Here is a 20,714-nt window from a genome sequence, read left to right as displayed (position 1 = left end):
TGTAATATAAATATATATAATATAAACATATATAATATAAATATATATAAAATATAAACATATATAATATATGAACATATATAATATATGAACATATATTATACATATAATATATGAACATATAATATATAATATATAAACATATATATAATAAACATATATAATATATTATATATAAACATATATGTAATATATATTATATATATTTTTTATATTATATATATTTTATATAATATATAAACATATATTATATAAAATATATATAATATAAATAATAAACTTACATATTTTATTAAGTATAATATATAAATATATATAATATAACTTACATATTATATTTGATATATATATAAATATAAATTTTTTTCTTTCTCATATAAGAGGCGAGCAGTCCAGGACTGGTACAGTGGCCCCTTGATCACTATCTGGGTATGCAGCTTCTATCCTCAAGGTCACCTCATGATCCAAGATGGCTGCTGAAGCTCCAGTCGTTACATCACATGGAGTTGCAGGCTGGAAGGAGGAAAGAAAGACAAAAGCTCCTCCACTCCCTGCTGTCATCTCCCATGAAGCTCCCAGAACACTTGCACTTATCTCATTGCTAGAACCTAGTCACATAGGTTGTGCACACTTAGCTCTAAGAAAGTCTGAGAAATGAAGGGGTTTTTTTTAGCAAGACACATTGTCACCCAGAATATAATCAGGGTCCTTCCACCAAAACAAAGAATCGAGAATGGGTATTGAGGGATGCTCAGAGTCTAAGCCAGAGTTGGGAGGAAATAACGGACACTTCCAATTATGTTTTAATGCTTTCTTTTTCTATAAGAAGGCCATGTCACTTTGGAAATTTAAAACATAAGTAAAAGAACCATTTTGGAAAAAATAAGAGAAATTCTGGAAAAGAGAGATCAGCACTTACCCTATAGGAATAATTTCTGAAAGTGGAATTTCAGGCATCAGAGAGATGGTGTTTTAGAAGAGGGAGTAGAAACCCCGCCAGAGCCCTCTGCCTATGGGGTAACCCTACTCCACAAAGAGCAGTTAAAAAAAAAAAAAAAAAAGCCTATTCAGGTTGAGAGAGTTCTGTAGGTGTGGATGTTCATCCTTTCCTATGCTTGAAGCCAAATATATGTTTTAATACATGCTAGTTTTGGCCAGGTGCAGTGCCAGATTACATGCCTGTAATCTCAGCACTTTGGGAGGCCGAGGCAGGAGGATTGCTTGAGCTCAGGAATTCAAGACCAGCCTGGGCAAAATAGGGAGACCTCATCTCTACAAAAAAATTAAAAAATTAGCCGGGTATGGTGGCACACACCTGTAGTCCCAGTTACTTGGGAGGCTGAGGTGGGAGGATCATTTGGGCCCAGGAGGTCGAGGCTGCAGTGAGCCATGATTGCACCACTGCACTCCAGCTTGGGTAACAGAGTGAGACCCTGTCTTAAAAAAAAACCCAAACAAAAACATACAAACAAACAAACAAAAAAACTCATGCTAATCTCCATATCTGTCTACCCTTTTCTTCTCCTCTTCACAATGTCACTCACAGAGGGGAAACATGAAGTTTGCCATCCATTCAAATGCAGTTCTCTCTTTCTCCTCACCACAATCACTCCCTATGCAACTACCTGAGAACTCTTTCAAAAATGCAAGGCAAGCGTATTCCTCCACTGTTTAAACGCTTCTCAGATTCCCTGACCAAGGCAGGCAAACTCCCTCCTCATGGGGCCCCTTCCCTAATTTCCAGTCCTGCTTTCTGTCAGCTCCTCTGTGTCTTCCTCCTCCCCAGATAGAGCCTCCAAGAAGCTTCTGCTCTCTGGGATGCCCTTCCCTCCATTGTCTATGTAGCAAACTCCTACTTTCCCTTCAATGGCCCACTCAAAGGCACCTCCTCTGTGAACCCTTCCTTGATTGCCTACAGGCATGGGCCTTTTTTTTTCTTTCTTTTGTGTTCCTGTGACACTTCATGACCATCTCTGCCAGCAGGTCTGTCTTTTCCATTAGAGCATGAACTCTTCCAGAGTAGAAACTAGGCTTTATTTTTGTCTGTGCCTCAATGCCAAGCACAGAGTCTGGGATGAACTAGGTACCCAGTATAAGGCAGTTATAAGGCAATAGAGCATAGTGGTTAAGAGCATAAACTCTGGTGCTACCCCACCTGACTTCGAGGCCAGGCTCTGCCACCTACTTAACAGCTATATGCCTCAGTTTCCCCACTTGTAAAATGGGGATAAAGATACTTCCTACCCCATAAGTTTCTGTTGAAGACTCAATGAAGGAATATATGCAAAGGGTTCATCACTCATTACATGAAAGCCATCATCTTTATTACTTCTGAATACAATGCTAGTGCAGCAGAAGGGGCACCTGGAACCCCACCCCTCACCAGCTCAAGGGCTTTGGTCAGACAAGACTACCTCTCTGACATATGTAGGTTGATATTATTCTAAAATATGTTGTGCATTTCATCTTCCTGGAGAAACTCAGGGAAGTTACAAAATACCATCTCTTTGCTTGAAGGATCTTGCATAATTCCTTGGCCCTAGTCCATTTGTAGGGAGCACATTTAGTAACCCTAACAGAGTGTTGGAAAAGGCTTGCCTGGAAAGGGTTAACCACAGAGCTTTAGAAGGAGTTGGGCTCTGGGGAAAGAGAGATTTCTAGGGATGGTGGAAGATGAGGCCTCCCTGCCCTCTGGGACCCTGGGAGGCGTCACCATGGTGATGCAGAGTGTAGGTCCGCTTTGCATGTATTTGGGGCTTTTTGTTTCTTCAGTTCTGGTGAGGGTCAGTTGAACTAGATTATGGAGAAATGAGGTACAGAGAAAGGGAAATGCTTTCTCCAGCCAGGGTAGCATGGGAAGTTATTGGAAAAGCAAGGACTAGAACTTATTAGTTAACTTATTAATTGACCAATATTTATAGAGCCCACTCTATGCCAGGCCCAATTCTAGGTATGGAGGACTTGGCAGACAGCATGGCAGACAGTGTCTCTGGTCTAATGAGCACAGCAGGCAGGAATCAAGGAAGCAAATAAATATGTGCCATATTTCACTGATCCTAAGATGTCCCTCCCTTTTTTCACATTTTAAAATCTCTGAAATCAAGGTGGATGCATCTTACAATCAGTGATATGTCTTGAGAGCATTTTCTTCTCTCATAGTGATATGTAAAATAATGCTATACCTTACAACTGATGGCATCTGAGATTTAATAAGATATAGTCATACAATTCAAGTGATGGCATTCTCACCTCCTTAACACTGATTTATTTTCCATCCAAGCAACTTACAGTAGAAACCCCTGCCTGAAATGGACAACTTCTCTGACTGATCTATTTCTAGGACTTCTTTAGAAATTCATGGTTCTCTCAGTTATATTTCTGTGAATCCACTTTTTTTTGGAACCAACAAGGACCCTGCCTGTATCAGTAAGGAATTTATTTGGCTACAAATAGGAGAAAACGAGAACCACGATGATTGACACTGATTTGCATGACCCTGGGGCTGGCACAGCTGCTCATCAGGCATCCAGGCTGCTTCTTTCATTTTACTCTACCATCCTCAGCGCAGGCCTTTAGTCCTCATGGTCACAAGATGGCTGCTGTACTTCCTGGTCTCACATCCATGTTCCAGGCAGGAGGAGGGAGGAAGGACAAAAGGCATGGCAGTCCCCCAACTCCTTTTTTAAAAATCAGGAAAACAAGCTTTGCCAGAAGCGTCACTAGGCTGAACTTGACTATTTCTCACAGTCCGTGTGGTGTCACACGCGCACCTCTAGCTAAAAGATGCCTGTGGAAAAGAGGGTTGTGTGAGTGAAGATGAGAAGCCAACAGTGTCTGCTCTGCTGAAGAAATAGAACAATGGAGTTCTCAGGAGTGCATTGCGTGTGTGATGGCATTTGTAGTGCAATCAGAGGGAGGAGGGGATGTCATTCCTATTCTTGACAGGAAATCACTACACAGATTTGCCTCACCTGAAAATGTGACAGAAGCCAGTCAGCAACGTCGTGACAGAGCCTGGACTTCTTCGTGCTTGTCTCCACATATCCAGCCACCTTGAGGAAGAGGATGATCCCACAGGCGCTGGCCATGTTACTAGCCACTTTCTAACTTCCAAATAAGACGGGAAAGAACATTCCAGACCAGGGGAGCCCACCCCCAACTCTTGGAGGAGAGCTTCAATTTTTCCCAGAGACTCTGAAATGACTCCATCAAGGAGTTGAGTAGCTCACAAGGGACCAAAGCTGCTACGCCAGAAGATGGAGACAGTCTCAACCAGATGCTCATGCACTGAGGGCAGGACGCAAGCCCTGGGCTGAGGCCCAGTGAGGATCTCACATTAAGGGGAGGGAGGAGGAGGGCTGGGTCAGGGGAGGGACCCTTTGAGGGGTTGGCTGTTGGGGGAGCAAGCGCATTAACAAAGGTATTGGTCTTTGACAATCTTCTTTACCTGTCTGATGGTCTTCTTTTCCCATCTATCTTTTCATTGTAGGCTTGTCAACTAACACATCAATATAATTCCTTTTGGAAATGGCTGAAAAACTGTAAACACAGAACTTATTGGTAGCTACAGTGGTAGATTGTAAAAGTGGCCACCATCCTTCACTGCGTCTATATGTTTACCCCTAAGCTAAATGACTCTGTGCCTCTCTTCCATCAAGAGGAACAGACTACCTCTCTGCTCCTTCGACTGGGGCTGCCCTAGGGACTCACTGTGGCCAGTAGAATGCAGCAGACCTTGTTTGTACGCTTCTGAAGCTCTTGCCTACTTCTCTCTCTGGAAACTTGTGTGAACAAGCCCGAGCTAGCCTGCTGGAGAATGAGAAACACAGAGAAGCTGCCCCAGCTGAGGCTGTCCTAGTCCAGCCAGGCCCCAGCCCACCAGGCAGCTGGCCTCTGAGCATGGGCAAGCTGGCAGAAATATGCCAGACTGCAGAATCGTAAGCTAAAGGATGGTTGTTTTGAGCCACTAAGTTTAGGGAAGATTTGTTAAAAAGGAAGAGCTAACTGATAGACTTACTATGTGCTGGACACTGGCTAGGAACTTATGTAATCGTCATTTCTTTTAGCTATATTTGTACCTGTCAGTGTGCAGAGTGTGTGTTCAGGGGAGAAATAGCTTGGTCTGCTTCTGCTTGTGCTCCCATTCTGGCTGAATTTCTGTGTACTCAATTGCTCTAAAGAGCTTTCAGGCTCCAACGAAAGGACCAGAATATTCTGTGATAATCCCTGAACATTCCTCAGTCTCTAGTCCCTTAAAAGTGTGTGGGATTAGGGAAATGGTGCTCTAGTTGGAATCCATCCAACTTTTCAGCCTGCAGAGATTCAATCTGGGGAGTTATCTTGCTGTTTTTAAGCATATGTGGGTTCCTAGATATCAGGAACCAAGGGATGATCCTTTAGTGCCACTCACCAGGCAGTCCTAGCACACTAAGGGAGGGAAGGTAAGACACGAGATGCTTTCTCTGTAGTATGAAATGGGGGAGTCTGTGGAAGGTGGTCGCTTAAAGCCCTGGGCAGAATGACAGTCACCAAAGCAGTGACCATGATAAGTGCCAACCTAGGGCAACCTCACGCCAAGGAAGAAGGTGTGACCTTAGGCTGGTGGCACTACCTACCTGGATAGCTGCACTCCAGTGTAGAGAGCCTTAAACTGGATTTTACTGTGGGCTGCAGACACAGTTTGCCATAACCTTTGGTGTAACAGACACTTAAAGTCAAGGTGCCTGCCAAAAGATAATAACTTTAAATGTAAAATTACAAATCATTAAGGGTAACATGATACAAATAGCAATAGAAGCATTGGCAGTATTTTACCTTGATTTTATTTTTGCTTGTCTTTCGCTGCCAGCCTTGTCTAAAGTTGCTGCTGAGGGCACCTCATTCACACACCATTTACCCTTCAGCTATGGCACTGACATTGTCCCCTCAAGGAGCATGAGAGTGAAGGCCAAGGACACCTCCCACACAAACTATGGTTATTTCTCAGAAATGCAGATTTAACTTTTTCAACATGGGTTTCTTCATTTACCCTTTGGGAAGTGCATGGAAATGTTCAATTTCCTTTGGGAACTGAAGTCAATATTAGCCGTTAATCCAAAAAGCATCCTTCATGAAATGCTTAAGGAAGGCTTGTAAGAAACCAGTTGACTGAATTTGTTTACTACCTATGGGCTTTGGCTAGAGGAGGGAAGACTAGTCAACACTTGGGCCTTAAAAAATCTGAACCCAAGTGTCATGTCCTTTCTTCCCAAGGGATGTAGGAAAATTGGAAAGTGGTCTTTTCTCAACTACTTCCCTTTATAGCTGTTGAGAGGTAGATGGTGCTGAATATCCATTTTGCTGCAGCAAAATCAAAAAAGAAAGGCGCAAACAACAAAAAATATAGTTTTTTTTTTTTGAGACAGAGTTTCGCTCTGGTCACCCAGGCTGGAGTGCAGTGGTGCGATCTCTGCTCACTGCAACCTCCACTTCCTGGGTTCAAGTGATTCTCCTGCCTCAGCCTCCCGAGTAGCTGGGACTACAGGCACCTGTCACCATGCCTGGCTATTTTGGTATTTTTAGTAGGCACAGGATTTCACCATATTGGCCAGGCTGGTCTCAAACTCCTGACCTCAAGTGATCTGCCCACCTTGGCCTCCCTATATGCTGGGATTACAGGCTTGAGCCACTGCGGCTGGCTGAAAAAATACAGAAGTGTTAAAATACTCTTGACATGTTTTATATCAAACTTCTTACAGGGAAGGAGCTCAGATCGGTTAACCATTCCATCGCTGAGAGAAGCCCCTACCCAAAGACAGTTAACGTCTCCAAGGGTGATGATGGATTCCAGAGTCTTCAGGTGGAAGACTTGGGGTTATGTGGGTCTCACTTCATCTTCCCTTTTTTTAGCTCCCCTGTGGCTACCTATTTGCAAGGAGCTCTGTGCTCCTAATGACAAGGAAAACCCAGAGGCTTAAAATAGAGTTCATTTCCCAGAATCTCAGGTACTCAGAGGAGAGAGGGGTGGGGACTTCTTGGACACAAGCTCACATTAGCTGATGAAACACAGCTGCATGTGCCCCACACCACAAGGAAGGAAACTTGTTTTGCGGGGAAATACTGCAGAGGTTTTTGCCTCATTTTCATGGGAAGGGCTGAAGCTTCCACCCTCTGGCAACATAGGCCAGACCCAAATGAATCTGCGGCTGAGACCAGCTTTTCCTAATGTAAGTGCTCAGTTGGCCAGGCATGGTGGCTCATACCTGTAATCCCAGCACTTCGGGAGGCTGAGGTGGGTGGATCACCTGAGGTCAGGAATTTGAGACCAGCCTGGCCAACATCGTGAAACCCTTTCTCTACTAAAAATACAAAAATTAGCATGGTGGCAGGTGCCTGTAATTCCAGCTACTCAGGAGGCAGAGACAGGAGAATTGCTTGAACCTGGGAGGTGGAGAGTGCAGTGAGCTGAGATAGTGCCACTTCACTGCAGCCTGGGCAACAGAGCAAGACTCTCCATCTCAAAAAAAAAAAGAAAGAAAGAAAAAGAAAAGAAAGTGCTCAGTCAATTCGCAGCTATGAGAACTGTGTTAGATCTATAGCCCCGTGACTCTCATTTTGATGTGTGTTACCTGAGCACTTGAGGTCATCTGTGAGCAAAGTTTGCCAGCCCAGGCATCTCCTCCTGAGACTGCTGGCTTCGAAGCACACTTCACTTGGTGTGAAACTTCTCATTTTGAAGGAAGCTTTATAATGTGGCCCGATGATCCTTAGTCCATCATGTTATACGCAACCCAGGAGCAAGGTGGTCCTAGCTATTAACACTAGGTGTGTGTTCACAGCCAGGCGTAGTGGTGCACACCTGTAATCCCAGCTACTTGGGAAGCTGAAGTGGGAGGATCACTGGAGCCCATGAGTTTGAGTCCTGGGTAACATAGTGAGACTCTCTCTCTAAAAAATCCCAGTACCCACGCCCCTCCCCTCCCTCCCACCCCCCACTGCCAACACACACAATCCCCACTGTTTGCAGCATAGCACAGGACATCTCCTTCCTTAGCTTCTTTGCTTGGGGATGCTGACCCAAGAAAATAATAACAGCAAACATTATGGATTAGTTCTTTATTGCTGTGCAATAAATCACCCCAAAATGAAGCTACTTAATAATAAAACACTTACTACCTCATGCAGTTTCTGTGGGTCAGAAATTCAGGAGTAACTTAGTTTGACAGCTCTGGTTCAGGGTCTCTTATGGGGTTGCAGACATCTGAAAGTTTGACTGGGGCTGCAAAATTTGCTTCCAAGAAGCTCCTCACATGACTGGCAAGTTGGTGCTGGCTATTGGCAGGAGGCCTCAGCTTCTAGACTATGTGAAGGTATTACTTTAAAAATTTAAAATTTATATTACACTCATAGGTATGCACTAGAGGGATCTAAAATTCCCCCTACCTTTGTAATGTTGTCTGTTCTCCTGAATGTCCCCACCTGCTTCCTCTGGGTACCTATTTCCACTGAGACACATGTCCATGCTTCCCAGGGTCAGGTGCCTCGGTTTCTAGTGCCTGCAACCCTATGTCCTTGCCCATCTCTTCTTCCCCCATTGCTCAGGACCTGGCCCAGCATGACACACACAAAAGGCACTGAACATGAAGAGAATTGAATAGAACCAGTCTCCACCATAGTGCGTTCCACAGAGAGGATGTAACCCTGACCTTGAAGAGAACTGTGCTCAGTTAGAGTGAGCAAAAACATGGATTTCAGTTGTCCTGGTTTGATCTCCCCAAAATGAACTAATAACATCAGGGGTGTAGAGAGTGATAGGCATTGGGGATGAAGAAATAGGAGCAGAAACCCCAATCATTTCTTTTCTAAGCTGGGTCAGGGCCTTCACTGCACCTGGAAGGCCCTGACCCAGCTTAGAAAAGGGGGAGCCTCCCCCAGGCAGAGCAGACATAGCTGAAGATGGCTGACCGCCATCAAATACAGCCCTGAGTTCTGACCTGCAGCTCACCAGAATGGAGAAATCCCTGGCAGGGCTGTGAGAGGCACAGAATGAAACAAAACCTTTCACTTAAAAATGAGAATGTGCTCTTTTCCACCCAGCTACTCCCCAGAGGTTCATCTCTGCATAGGCAAGAAGGGAGGAGGAAGAAAAAGAGGAAGGAGAGGGGCATTTCCTCCCACAGACTGGGTTGCCAAATAACTGCTCTAAGATGCCTCTTCTCCCTGGGTCTTCTGGACAATACGGCCCTGCTACTTGTTCAGAAAACACCACCTTCTCATATGCCACTCACTCCCACTAGAGAAAGTGCTTCCTCCCTGCTCTGCTTCCCGTATCTTGAGGCTTCACATTCTCTCTGGGCAGAGCACTTTCTTCACTGCTCCCCACTTTGGCCATGCTGCTTCCTCTTTGTTTTGTTTTGTTTTGTTTCTCTTGCTCTGTCACCTGGGCTGGAATGCAATGACGCGATCATGGCTTACTGCAGCCTCGACCTCCCAGGCTCAAGCAATCCTCCTGCCTCAGCCACCTGAGTAGTCGGGACTACAAGTGCACACCACCATGCCTGGCTATTTTTTATTTTTGGTAGAGACAGGGTCTCACTATGTTGCCCTGGCTGGCCTTGAATTCCTAGGCTTGGGCAATGCTCCTGCCTCGGCCTCCCAAAGTGTTAGGATTACAGATGAGAGCCACCATGCCTGGCTGGTTCCTCTTTGGAGGCCTGAGTAAGTCAGGACTCCTTTGTTTGCCCAGAACAGAACCACGCTGCGCTCTAGCTTACACTAGAAAAGGAAGGTATGGACACAGAGTTACCAAATGATCCAGGAATTCCACATCCAGGTCTATACCCAAAAAAATTGAAAACAGGTATTCAAATTCTTGTACATGAATGTTGATAGTGGCATTATTCGTAATAGCCAAAAGTAGAAACAACCCAAATGCTCATCAGCTAATGAATAGGTAAACAAAAGGTGGTGTATCTATGCAGTGGAATAGTATTCAGCCCCAAGAAATAATGGTGTACTTAAACATTCTACAACGTTAACGAAGCCTGAAAACATTATGCTAAGTGAAAGAATCCAGACACAAAATGTCACATATTGTATGATTCCACTTATATGAAACTTTCAGACTTGGGAAAGCCATCTTCCAGAAGTATAGCCATAGAGACAGAAAGCCAACTAGTGGTTGCCAGGAGTTGATGGGAGAGGGAAAGAGAAAGTGATTGCTTAATGAGTATGGTGTTTCCTTTTGTGATGATGAAAAGATCTTCAACTGGATAGAGGTGCTGGTTGCACAGACTTGTGAATGTAAGTGCCACTGAACTGCACACTTTAAAATGGTTAATGATTAATTTTGTGTTATGTGAATAAAAAGAAAAAAATCCAACTGGGTGCGGTGGTTCATGCCTGTAATCCTAGCATTTTGGGAGGCCCAGGAGGGCAGATCACTTGAGGTCAGGAGTTCAAGACTAGCTTGACCAACAAGGTGAAACCCCGTCTCTACTAAAATAAAAAAATTAGCTGGGTGTGGTGGCAGGTGCCTGTAATCCCAGATATTCGGGAGGCTGAGGCAGGAGAATTACTTGAACCCAGGAGGTGGAGGTTGCAGTGAGCCGAGATCGCACCACTGCACTCCAGCCTTGGTGACAGAGTGATACTCCATCTCAAAAAAAAAAAAAAAGAGAAAAAAAAAAGAAAAAATCCAATGCTTTTTTTTTCTTCTTTTTTTTCTTTTTTTTTTTTGAGACAAGGTCTCACTATATTGCCCAGGCTGGGCTCAAGTAATTCTCCCACCTCAGCCACTCTCTCCCCAAAACTCCACTTCCCACCCCCAGTCACAGAAACTGCTGACATGCACCCCAATGCCTGGCTCTTTTTTCTTTTTCAATACATAAGAAATAAAATCGAATGAAAATTTGGCAGGGAGGAAGAAGTATACGGGCTCTCATGTGACTGCAAAGTCCAGTATGAATCCTGCTGACTTCAGACACAGCTGTATCCTGAGGGTCAGCAATGTTGTCAGGGTTTTGTCTCCATCCCAGCAGCCCTTGTGTGTGGGAGGAGAGGGACACTGCCAGTTCTGGTGTCACATGAGGCTGAGTAAAGAAGAGAGGAAGCTGCTTCCTGGAATGGGTCATGTGAACATGCAGATATAGACACATCCTTGGTCCAATCACCAAGGACTCCAGGGTATGGAGTCTTCTGACTGATCTGGCTCAAGCTATGTGGTCACCCCCATGGTTAGCCCACGCTGGAGGTAAGAGGCAAAGTGTGAGGTCAACACCACCCAAACCTTATGGACTGAATGGTCTCTTTGGAATAAGGAAAGGTGATTGCCAGGCAGAGGAAAGAATGCTGGGTAGCAAAATGAATCCTCCATAGGGCCTTCACTAGCCTTTCTTGCCCTCCATCCAGGAAGAGCCTCCCTTCTTTCCCTACCATGTGCAAAGACTCCACTCTATCCCTAAGCATCTCTGCCTACTTGGACCTCCCTGGGCAGCACAACTACACTCAGGAGCAGAAACCCAACCCTGGAGGTCATTGTGTTAATTTTGCTTTCCAGAGAGCAACTAGGCACCGCACTGAATTCTGATGTTCTTGTTATCCTTTAACTCTGCATGGATGCTTTTAGGAATATGTTCTAAAGAAAAATTCAGCAAGATGCAAAGATGTACGAACATAAGGATGACCTTAGGTAACCGTTTATCAACTTGGAAACAACATGAGTGGGCATCAACAGGGGAGGGGTTGGCCAGGTGCAGTGGCTCACACCTATAATCCCAAAACTTTGGAAGGCTGAAATGGGAGGATTGTTTGAGCTAGGAGTTTGCGGCCAGACTGGACAACATAGTGAAACACCATCTCCACAAAATTTTTTTAAAAGCCAGATGTGGCCGGCCATGGTGGCTCATGCCTGTAATCCCAGCACTTTGCGAGGCCGAGGCAGATGGATCACCTGAGGTCAGGAGTTCGAGACCAGCCTGGCCAACATGGTGAAACACTCTCTACTAAAAATACAAAAATTAGCTGGACATGGTGGCATGCACCTGTAATCCCAGCTATTCTGGAGGCTGAGGCGGGAGAATTTCTTGAACCTGAAAGACGGAGGTTGCAGTAAGCTGAGATCACGCCATTGCACTCCAGCCTGGGTGACACAGCGAGACTCCATCTCAAAAAAAAAAAAAAAAAAGCAAGATATGGTGGTGTGCACCTGTAGTCACAGCTATTTAGGAGGCTGAGGTGGGAGGACTGTTTGAGTCCAGGAGTTTGAGGCTACACCACTCCACTCTAGCCTAGGAAACAGAGTGAGACTCTATTTAAAACAAACAAACAACAACAATGACAAAAATCGGCAAGTGGGGGTTAAATAAATTATGATGAAGACAAATGAAGGCCAACCATGCAGCTGTTTCAAAGGATAATTCATTTCTGCATTTATTGACCATGAGATTTAATTGTTTTTTTTTTTTTTAAAGATCATGTAAGTACCAAATATATCCTCATTAGTATAGTGGTGAATTAAAAATTTTTTTGAAAGGCCGTGGGGTGGCTCACGCCTGTAATCCCAGCACTTTGGGAGGCCAAAGTGGGTGGATCACATGAGGTCAGGAGTTCGAGACCAGCTTGACCAACATGGTGAAACCCTGTCTCTACTAAAAATAGAAAAATTAGCTGGGCATGGTGGCATGGGCCTGTAGTCCCAGCTACTTGGGAGGCTGAGGCAGGAGAATCACTTGAACCCAGGAGGCGGAGGTTGCAGTGAGCTCAGATCAAGCCACTGTACTCCAGCCTGGGCAACAGAGTGAGACTCTGTGTCAAAAATAAATTAATTAATTTAAAATTAAAATTTTTAAATGTTTTATAAGTAAAAGTAAATATAGTATGACCCCATCTTTTAAAAACATAATTCTTGTAAATCAGAGGGGAGACCATAGGGTTCAATCTCTCTATAGACTTAATGCACAGTTTAGCGCTCAAAATTAATACAGAATAAATTCCATTATTTGATCACATATTTGGAAGAACATTAAAAGACTCTGGGTCATAGTCGTGTTAGCTCATCTCAGAAGCCCCTTCCTCCACATCTGATTATCTAGAGAGCCTCAAATGTGCTAATCTCTGAAAACTGTTGAATTCCCTTCCATAAGGCTTTTCCCTGTCTGGACATCTTCCTTAGCCCATTCCATTCCTTCGTCGTGCAGATCAGCTTAGCTCCTCTCAGCAAGTAATAATTGTTCCTCTCCCTAGAAGAGAGAAGTGAAGGAAACCAAATAGACAAATTCAAGATTTTCTTCAGTAGACAGGGGCAGGAAGAATGCTAAGAGCATGCCCATGTTAACAATTTTAGCTCACATCTGCATGCACAGAAAATAGTATGGGAAAAATATACAAAAATGTTATCAGGGCTATCACTGGTGGTGTGGTGACAGGTGATTTTTGTTCCCTTCTTTATTTTTTTTGTCTGAATTTCTTTTTATAGAGCATGTTCTACTTTTATATTCAGAGTTTTTTTTAAGTCATCATACTTCAGCATATTTCTTTTTCTTCTTTCTTTTCTCAAGATCTAGCAAAGGATAAAGAGAATTCAGTTGCAAAATCCAATCCTCAACACAGGATGATTTATCTTTTTTTCTTTAATTTTAGAACTTTAAAAAAGTAACCCCCTTCCACACATACCAGCATGAATAAAAGACTATTCCTTTGTAGGTTTATGAATTCACTCATAACATGCAACTGTGCAAATTCATTTAAAATTAAGTAGCCTGAGCACGTGGTTAAGGACTGAGTTTGCTCCAGGGGCCAAGGTCAGTCCCTCCACAGTAGGAACAGCTTTTCTGCAAACAGTTTCCCTGCAAACTCCCCTTCCTCACAGGGAAGCTGGCCCAGGCACCATGCAGCCTGGCCACTGAGGTGTTGGTGACCCCACGCTGCCACACTGGCATTTCCATAACCCCCTCGTGTGAGCCTCCAGTGGCCGGAGGGGCCTTGGCTGTGGGTGTGAAGACAGTGGGGGCCCCTGCTCTGCAGACTTGCGGTGCGAAAACTCTGGGATCTGAGCAGGGTAAAAATCACTCTGCTGCCTGCTTTCCTCTTCCTGCTGGGTTCCTCCCAAGCTGCTCTCCCATCTCCCCTGGGACCTCTCTGGCCAGCTCAGCTTTTGTGTTCGGGCCAGGCGGGAAGAAGCACTTGGCCCGACTCCTTGCTTGTCAGAAGTCCAGCATTACCAGGGGTCTTGCCTGGTTTCAAGTATTTCCCGGTGCCTTTCCTCGCTCTGTAGTCAAGTTTCTAGCCAGGATTTCTTGGCTCTGGGAAAGATTGAATGCCTGTCTGAGCCTTCTGGGCCTGTGTTTCATTTGCAGCTGCCTGGCCCTACACTGGGTGACAGTCTCAGCCCTCCCCAGGGCAGCCCGTCCCCTCCTGCTTGGCCAGCAGAGGAAGCCCTTTGTGTCGCTGTCTTGGTGCTGGAGTGGAAGTGAGGCTTCTAATTTTCGTCCCCAGCCCCGTGTCCTGGGTTTACTTCGGCTCCAGCCCAGCGTCAGGGGCGGCACTCCCTTCTGAGAGCAAGCAATTCCTGCCTGTCTGTGAGACCAAGCAGACAAGAATGCCAACCGCCAGCAGCCCCAGCCCCTAACTGTTTCTAAGTCAGACTAGGACCTGTTCAGAACCTGGCACTTTCCTGCTAGAAATTTCCAGCTGCTCTGATCTTTCCTGTAGGGCTTGGCAAGGCCAAAAAGGTCTGGAACCAAAAGAATTCATAAGAACATCAGGCCTGGGCCGGTGGGCGCCTCTCCCTCTGTCTGCTCAGGGACTCCCCAGTCACTTCCTGCTGTTGGATTCATCCAGGGTGAGGACCTGGGGGGGCTGCCAGGCCCTGAAGTCCAAGCTCAGGGAAGCGAGAGCACTTTACCTCTGTGACATTGTTGGTGTGAGCCAAGGCTGCGGGTTCCAGGAGCCAACTTGGGATACTGTTCAGGACATGACACAGAAGTGAAGAACTCAGGGAACTTCATATGTCCCCATCACCATAGGTGACCTGTGCCCTGCCATCATGGGGGGTGACGGGAGGCTATGAATGTTAACATAATGCAGACTGACAAAGACATCCTCTTTTGTCTTCCTTCCTCTTTGAGACTAGAATGTATTTTCTGAGCTCTGCTTTGCTTTTCTTTTGGGTACCATGACCCAAGGTACAGTATAAATACATCAGTATTTGTAGCCTGTAGAAGGTCACTCAAGAATGTGCATTTGTAACCATCTGGGGAGAAAATAGGCTTTGTCAGTGAGTGTTTCCTCTGGTACACTTATTACACTCTAGCGAGTATCATGTACGGGAGATGAAACAGGCAGCTGAAAGGTGTCCCGCCTGTGCACCTTCCTGCTGGCCCAGCGTCTATTTCCAGCCTCCTCTCCCAGGGTTGCTGAAACCCGGAGTTGATTTCTACACTGGAAGTTAGGAGCTGCAGGAAACGCCTCGTGCCGTGCCGGGGACGTGGAGGAAAGCCAAGTGCCCTTGATAGGCTCCTCCTCTGGAGCTAGGGAGTTCCCTGGATGGTGGCAGGAGGAGCTGCGGTTCTGCAGCTGCTGCGGGCGGGGCAGCTGCTGGCGGCACTGTGTCTTGGGTTTGACCTTGACCCCTGGGCAACACAGGGAGACTTTCACACCCTTCACCCTTGCATCACTCCACTCAGAGGTGCGCAGGGCCCAGCCCCAGCTACAGATGAGGAGACTGAGGCTCGGAGGCTCTCGGACCGCCCAAGGTCTCTGGGCAGATCAAACGGTGGAGAGAGGCCAGAGCCAAGTGCCTTGGCTCCCGGGCTGGGAGAGTCCCCGGCGTGGCCCTCTGGAGGCCGCCGTCTGCGACTGCCCGGGCGCCCTGGGGCGGCAGCCTGGCCTCCTGGGCTCGAGGCAGGGGGCAGAGGTGTCCCGGCGGGGCCGGGGCCGGGACACGAAGAGGGCGGCGAGCAGGGGCTGAGAACTGGAGCCGGTTTGTGCTCGCGCGCCTGCAGGCCCTTTGCCTCTGGCGCCCCCGCTCCAGCCCAGCGGGGGCGGCGCCGAGAGGGGCCCACGGCCCAGACGGAGGCTCGGGCTGCGTCCATTGGCGGCCGCAGCCCCGGGGCGGGAGGGGGAGCGGCCCGGCGTCGGGTTACCGGGGACCAGCACGGCAGCTGGCCCCGGGAGGCAGCCGCGGGGTGAGGGTGCATTCTTGGATTCCTGGCCGCGAAGGGAAACCAGACCGCAGTTGTATCCAACGCAATCAACAAACATGATGTGTCAAGTGCTGTATTGCACTTGAGCGGGTGTAAAATGGTAGAGCTGGGGTTCCTGCCCAAACGTTCGTCTAATTGAGGAAATAAGAAATCCACAGAGAAGAAGAACGCTGGAGATACCGGGAAGGAGATAATAAACCCCGAGAACCACGACCAACCGAATTTAGAGGGGTTCCTGGAAAGGGAAGTCTGTTTTTCCCCAAAATCTTCTGGAAAGCTTCCACAACAGGGCGAGGTGAGGGTATCCGACCTGCCACCTCCCTCCAGGGCCTGTCACCTGCCCCAGCCGCCCCCACTCACCACAGCACACATGCCCGACCCCACACTGCTGAGCACCCAGCAGCCAACCCTGCCTCCACCCTGCCTGCGCTCCCCAGTCTTACCCCAGGCCTCTACTCTCAAGCTCCTCCAAAACTAGGACCCTCACTTTCTTCTTCCAGAAGCCCACCTGCCCCCAGGACGCTGCTGCCCTATAGCCCTCTCCAGTAGAGGCTCTTTTCTCCCTCCAGCTATGCAGCTCAGGGCCTGAAGATGTACTCCGCATTCATCACTGAAGTTTCTAAACGGTTTCTCCTTCCTCTTTCAAAAGCCCGGCCTCTTAGCGCAGCGAAACTACTAGATGTGATACTATAATGGTATAAATGTCATAATACATTTGTTCAAACCTATAGAATGTACAACAGCAAAAGTAACGTAAAGTAAGAATAAAGCATTCACATCAATGTAAACTGTGGACTCGGGGTGATAATGTGTCACTTAGGTTCATCAATTGTAACAAATGCTGGTGGGGAATGTTGATAGTGGGGGACACTGCTCCCAGGAGGGTGGATATATAGAACTCTGGATTTTCCACTCAATTTTGCTGTGAATCTGAAACTACTCTAAAAAGTATTAAAAATTAAAAATATTTAATTAAAAAAGCCACCAATCACCCCTCCTAGTTAATGTCATCTGTCACCCTCCTAGTCACTTCCCCCAACCCTTGATTATTTTAGTATCAGGCTCTATCTCCTTTCATATCATCATTTTTGGTGACTTCAGCATCTATGCTGATGACCCGCCCAACACTCCGATCTCTAAGACTGTTAATATCCTTAGCCCTAGCAGAATATTCCTCCTGCCCTGCCTCAGCCTCCTGGTCATATGCTAGATCTTGGAACCATGAATGTCTACACCATCTCTAAACTCTCAGATCCAGAGATCCCTTCACCTATCAGTCCTCCAGGTCACTTACTTTAGTTCTTGGACTCAGCAATTTTCCCATCTCAGACCTCTATTCCATGACTCTCCTGTTTTCTCATGACATCTCCCCCCTCAGGCCTTCATTCTCAGCCAGCTGAGAACTGAAACTCCATGCTCCAGCACACAAAATCTCCCTGGCAAACATGCCTACCGTCCTTGCTCTGGTCTCTCTCCATTGTATTCACTGGGCGAAAACCCAGCTGTGGTTAAATCAAACTGTTTACTTCACACCTGCACCTGAGCAATTGAACACCACTAAAGAAAATCGGCCAGCTACTCTGGATGGACTCAATTCAAATTTCTGGCCATAAATTTCAAACAGGCATTTGAACTGTTGGACAATCCTACTACGGTTACTTAGAAAATTCCTTTTCCCTCTCCGCAGTGCAATAATTTCACACTTTCTCCTCTCTCTGCATATTCTCAACTCCCCTTCCTCTTTCATTCTCACTGTAACCTCAGACTATCCTTCATAGAGAAAGTAGGTACGATCTGTTGCCGGATCTTCCTACCTCCCTCCAAAGCCACCAGAATGCCTATAGCTCTGCATTCTCTCCACCCACCACCCATGGCCGAGCCCTCCATCTGTGCCCTGGGCCCCATCCCCTTTTGCCAGCACAATTATCCCCTTTCTGTTGTGTTCATCAATTTCTTCCTTCCTACCAGAGCCTTTCCATGGAAGTTAAATGGGACTTAAAAAGCTCTAAAGCCTAGCCTCATATCCCCTTCTTGCTATTATACCATTTTTCTGCCCCTCTTTAGAGTGACTGTTCCTGAAAGAGTTGTCTACACACTGACATCTCCACCTCCACACTTCTCATTCTCACTTCCACCCACTCCAACTGGGCTTTTAGCCCTAGTTGTCTGTTTTAATAGCTCTTATCAAGGATGCCAATGACTGACATCTTAAAGTCACATTGGTGGCCAGTTCACCATCCGCTATTCATCTGGCCTGTCAGTGGCACTGAATGCGTTTGACCACTCTCTCTGTGGAAGACTGAATTATGGGTCCTATTTCTTGTCCTGCCTCACTCTATCCCCATCCTCTTCAATCCGACTCTGCAGTCCCTCCCGCTAGATGTAGACTATACTGTACTTTCTTGCCCCTTGACTTTGGGCGTGGCTGCATGACCCCTTTTGGCCAATGGAATGTAGGAGGAGGTGACATGGTGCCAGTTCCAAATCTAGGCCTTTAGAGGCATTTTATGTTTCCACCTGCTTTTTTGTGCCTATTATCACCATGGGAGAAAAATGTGCCCTAGCTGGCCTGCAGGTACAAAAAGAGTGAGGGACATGCATGCAGAGCAGGCTCAGCCCAACGGTAGCTTAGAGCTGCCCAGCCAACATCAGCCTCATCTAGCCAACCTCCAGCTGACTCACAGCTTTGTGAGTCAAATAAATATTTACTGTTATGCCATTGAGATTTTTGTGGTTGTTTGTTACCTAGCAATAGCAGACTGATACATCCTCTTTCTCAAAATACTTCCTTTACTGAGTTCCTTGTAATCACCATCTTCTGGTTTTCCTCCAGTTTCATGGGCTGTCTTCCTCAGTCTGCTCTGCTGGGTTTTCCCCTACCAGATCTCTAAAGGTTGGAGTGGCATCAGTCTCAGCCATCTGCTACCTTCTTTCTTGACTCTCTCCCTAAGTGGAATTATTCTGGCCTACTGCTTTGAAGACTACCTACATGCTGGTTCTCAAATTTAAATCTGACCTCCAGACTCAAAGCTGTCTACACATATTTACCTGATGTCTGATAGGTCTTGGCATGGCCCAAACACAATTATGGATCCATCTCCTACCCCCAACATAGGACTACCCAGTTAGTCCTGGGTCAGATCATCAGTAAGCCTTATCTACTCCCATCTCCAAAACTGACCCAGAAACCAGTATCACATCTCACCATCTCCATAGCCACAACTGTGGTTTTTAAAATCTCCTCCTGCCAGGACCTTTGCAATAGTATCTTAACTGTTTTCTTCACTCCCCACCTTCTAACCCTCCAAAGGCTTCCCACTGCAACAAAATAAAACCCACACTTCTTACCTTGATCCATGAGGACTCAGCTACCTATGTTCCCAAGGCCCCTCTATTCTTCTTGCTCACATTGCTCCAACCACGTTGGCCTTCACGGTGTTTCTTAAGCATAAGGAGCACATTTCTGCCTCAGGGCTTTTGTTTTTACTTGCCTTTCTGCTTGCAGCACTCTTCCCCAGATCACCACATGGCTGCCTCCTTCCCACCCAGAAGGTCTCGAATGCCACCTCCTCAAAGAGACCTTCCCTGGCTAAATAAAACAGCACCCATCAACCTACCACACACACGGATGCACCCACATGCACACACACACACCCCTCTACCACAATACTCTAGTTTAGCTTCCTTTTTTTGTTATTTTTAATTTTCTTTTGCAGAGGCAAAAGAAGACACTTGCTGCCCAGGCTGGTTTTGAGCTCCTGGCCTCAAGTGATCCTCTTGCCTTGGCCTCCCAAAGTCCTGGGATTATAGGCGTGAGCCATGAGTCTACTCTGTTTCTCCCATTAAAATATAAAATCCTTAAGAACAGGTATTTGTCTCAGTCTCTGATGTATTACCAGGGCCTAGAACATGTCTTGTACACAGTGGACTTTCAATAAATGCTTGTTGATTGACTGACTGATGCTAGAACTGAATAGAGAAGGGATACAATTGGCTAGATTGTGAACATGGGAATGAATGTCCCAGGAAGGCAACTGCAGAAAGGCTGGAGAATTCAAGATACAGTATATCCAAGGGGTTATGAGGGGCCAGGCTGGCTACAGGAGGGAATTCATGGGGAATGAGGGAAGAAACTTCTGCATGGTGGAAAGACTTAAATGCCATCACTCCCAGTCATTGGAGATCATGGGTGCCCCTGAGGGTTACAGATCAAGGACGTGATATGTTGAAAGCACAGGTTTTAGGATGATTAGTAGGGTTGAAAGGTATGCATTTCTGAGTGTCCTTAACTATGTGTCTTCCCGTGGGATCCCAGAATTTTAGAAGACAAAGACATCTAGAAGAATCTGAGAGCCCAGGGGAGCCAGAGAGATTGGTCCCCTTGGATTCCAGATGCAAGAAAAAGCCATTACCCAACCTTTTAGGGACCGATACTGAGTTCCCGGTTCAGGAAGGTCTCCCTGTGTAATTAAGGATTTGCCAAGCGCACAGCCGGCATTCATACACACGTGTTAACGAGCTGGTGCCCCAGTG

At 46.4% G+C, this 20,714-nt stretch overlaps 1 long non-coding RNA gene across 1 annotated transcript; it reads right to left on the bottom strand.

The window, feature by feature from the left end:
* Nucleotides 1-2,302: 2,302 nt before the first annotated feature.
* LOC134807897 (uncharacterized) lies at nt 2,303-19,747 on the bottom strand. The gene is made up of 5 exons (XR_010149436.1): nt 19,530-19,747; nt 5,616-5,723; nt 4,448-4,539; nt 3,972-4,052; nt 2,303-3,787 (listed from the first exon to the last, which is right to left on the bottom strand). It is a non-coding gene; the product is annotated as an uncharacterized LOC134807897 (long non-coding RNA).
* Nucleotides 19,748-20,714: the final 967 nt, after the last annotated feature.

Source organism: Pan troglodytes, chromosome 12 (genome assembly GCF_028858775.2).
Source record: "Pan troglodytes isolate AG18354 chromosome 12, NHGRI_mPanTro3-v2.0_pri, whole genome shotgun sequence".
In the NCBI taxonomy this organism is placed as follows: domain Eukaryota; kingdom Metazoa; phylum Chordata; class Mammalia; order Primates; family Hominidae; genus Pan; species Pan troglodytes.
Note: the sequence above shows the minus strand (reverse complement) of the source record. Positions and strands in the feature narration are given on the sequence as shown.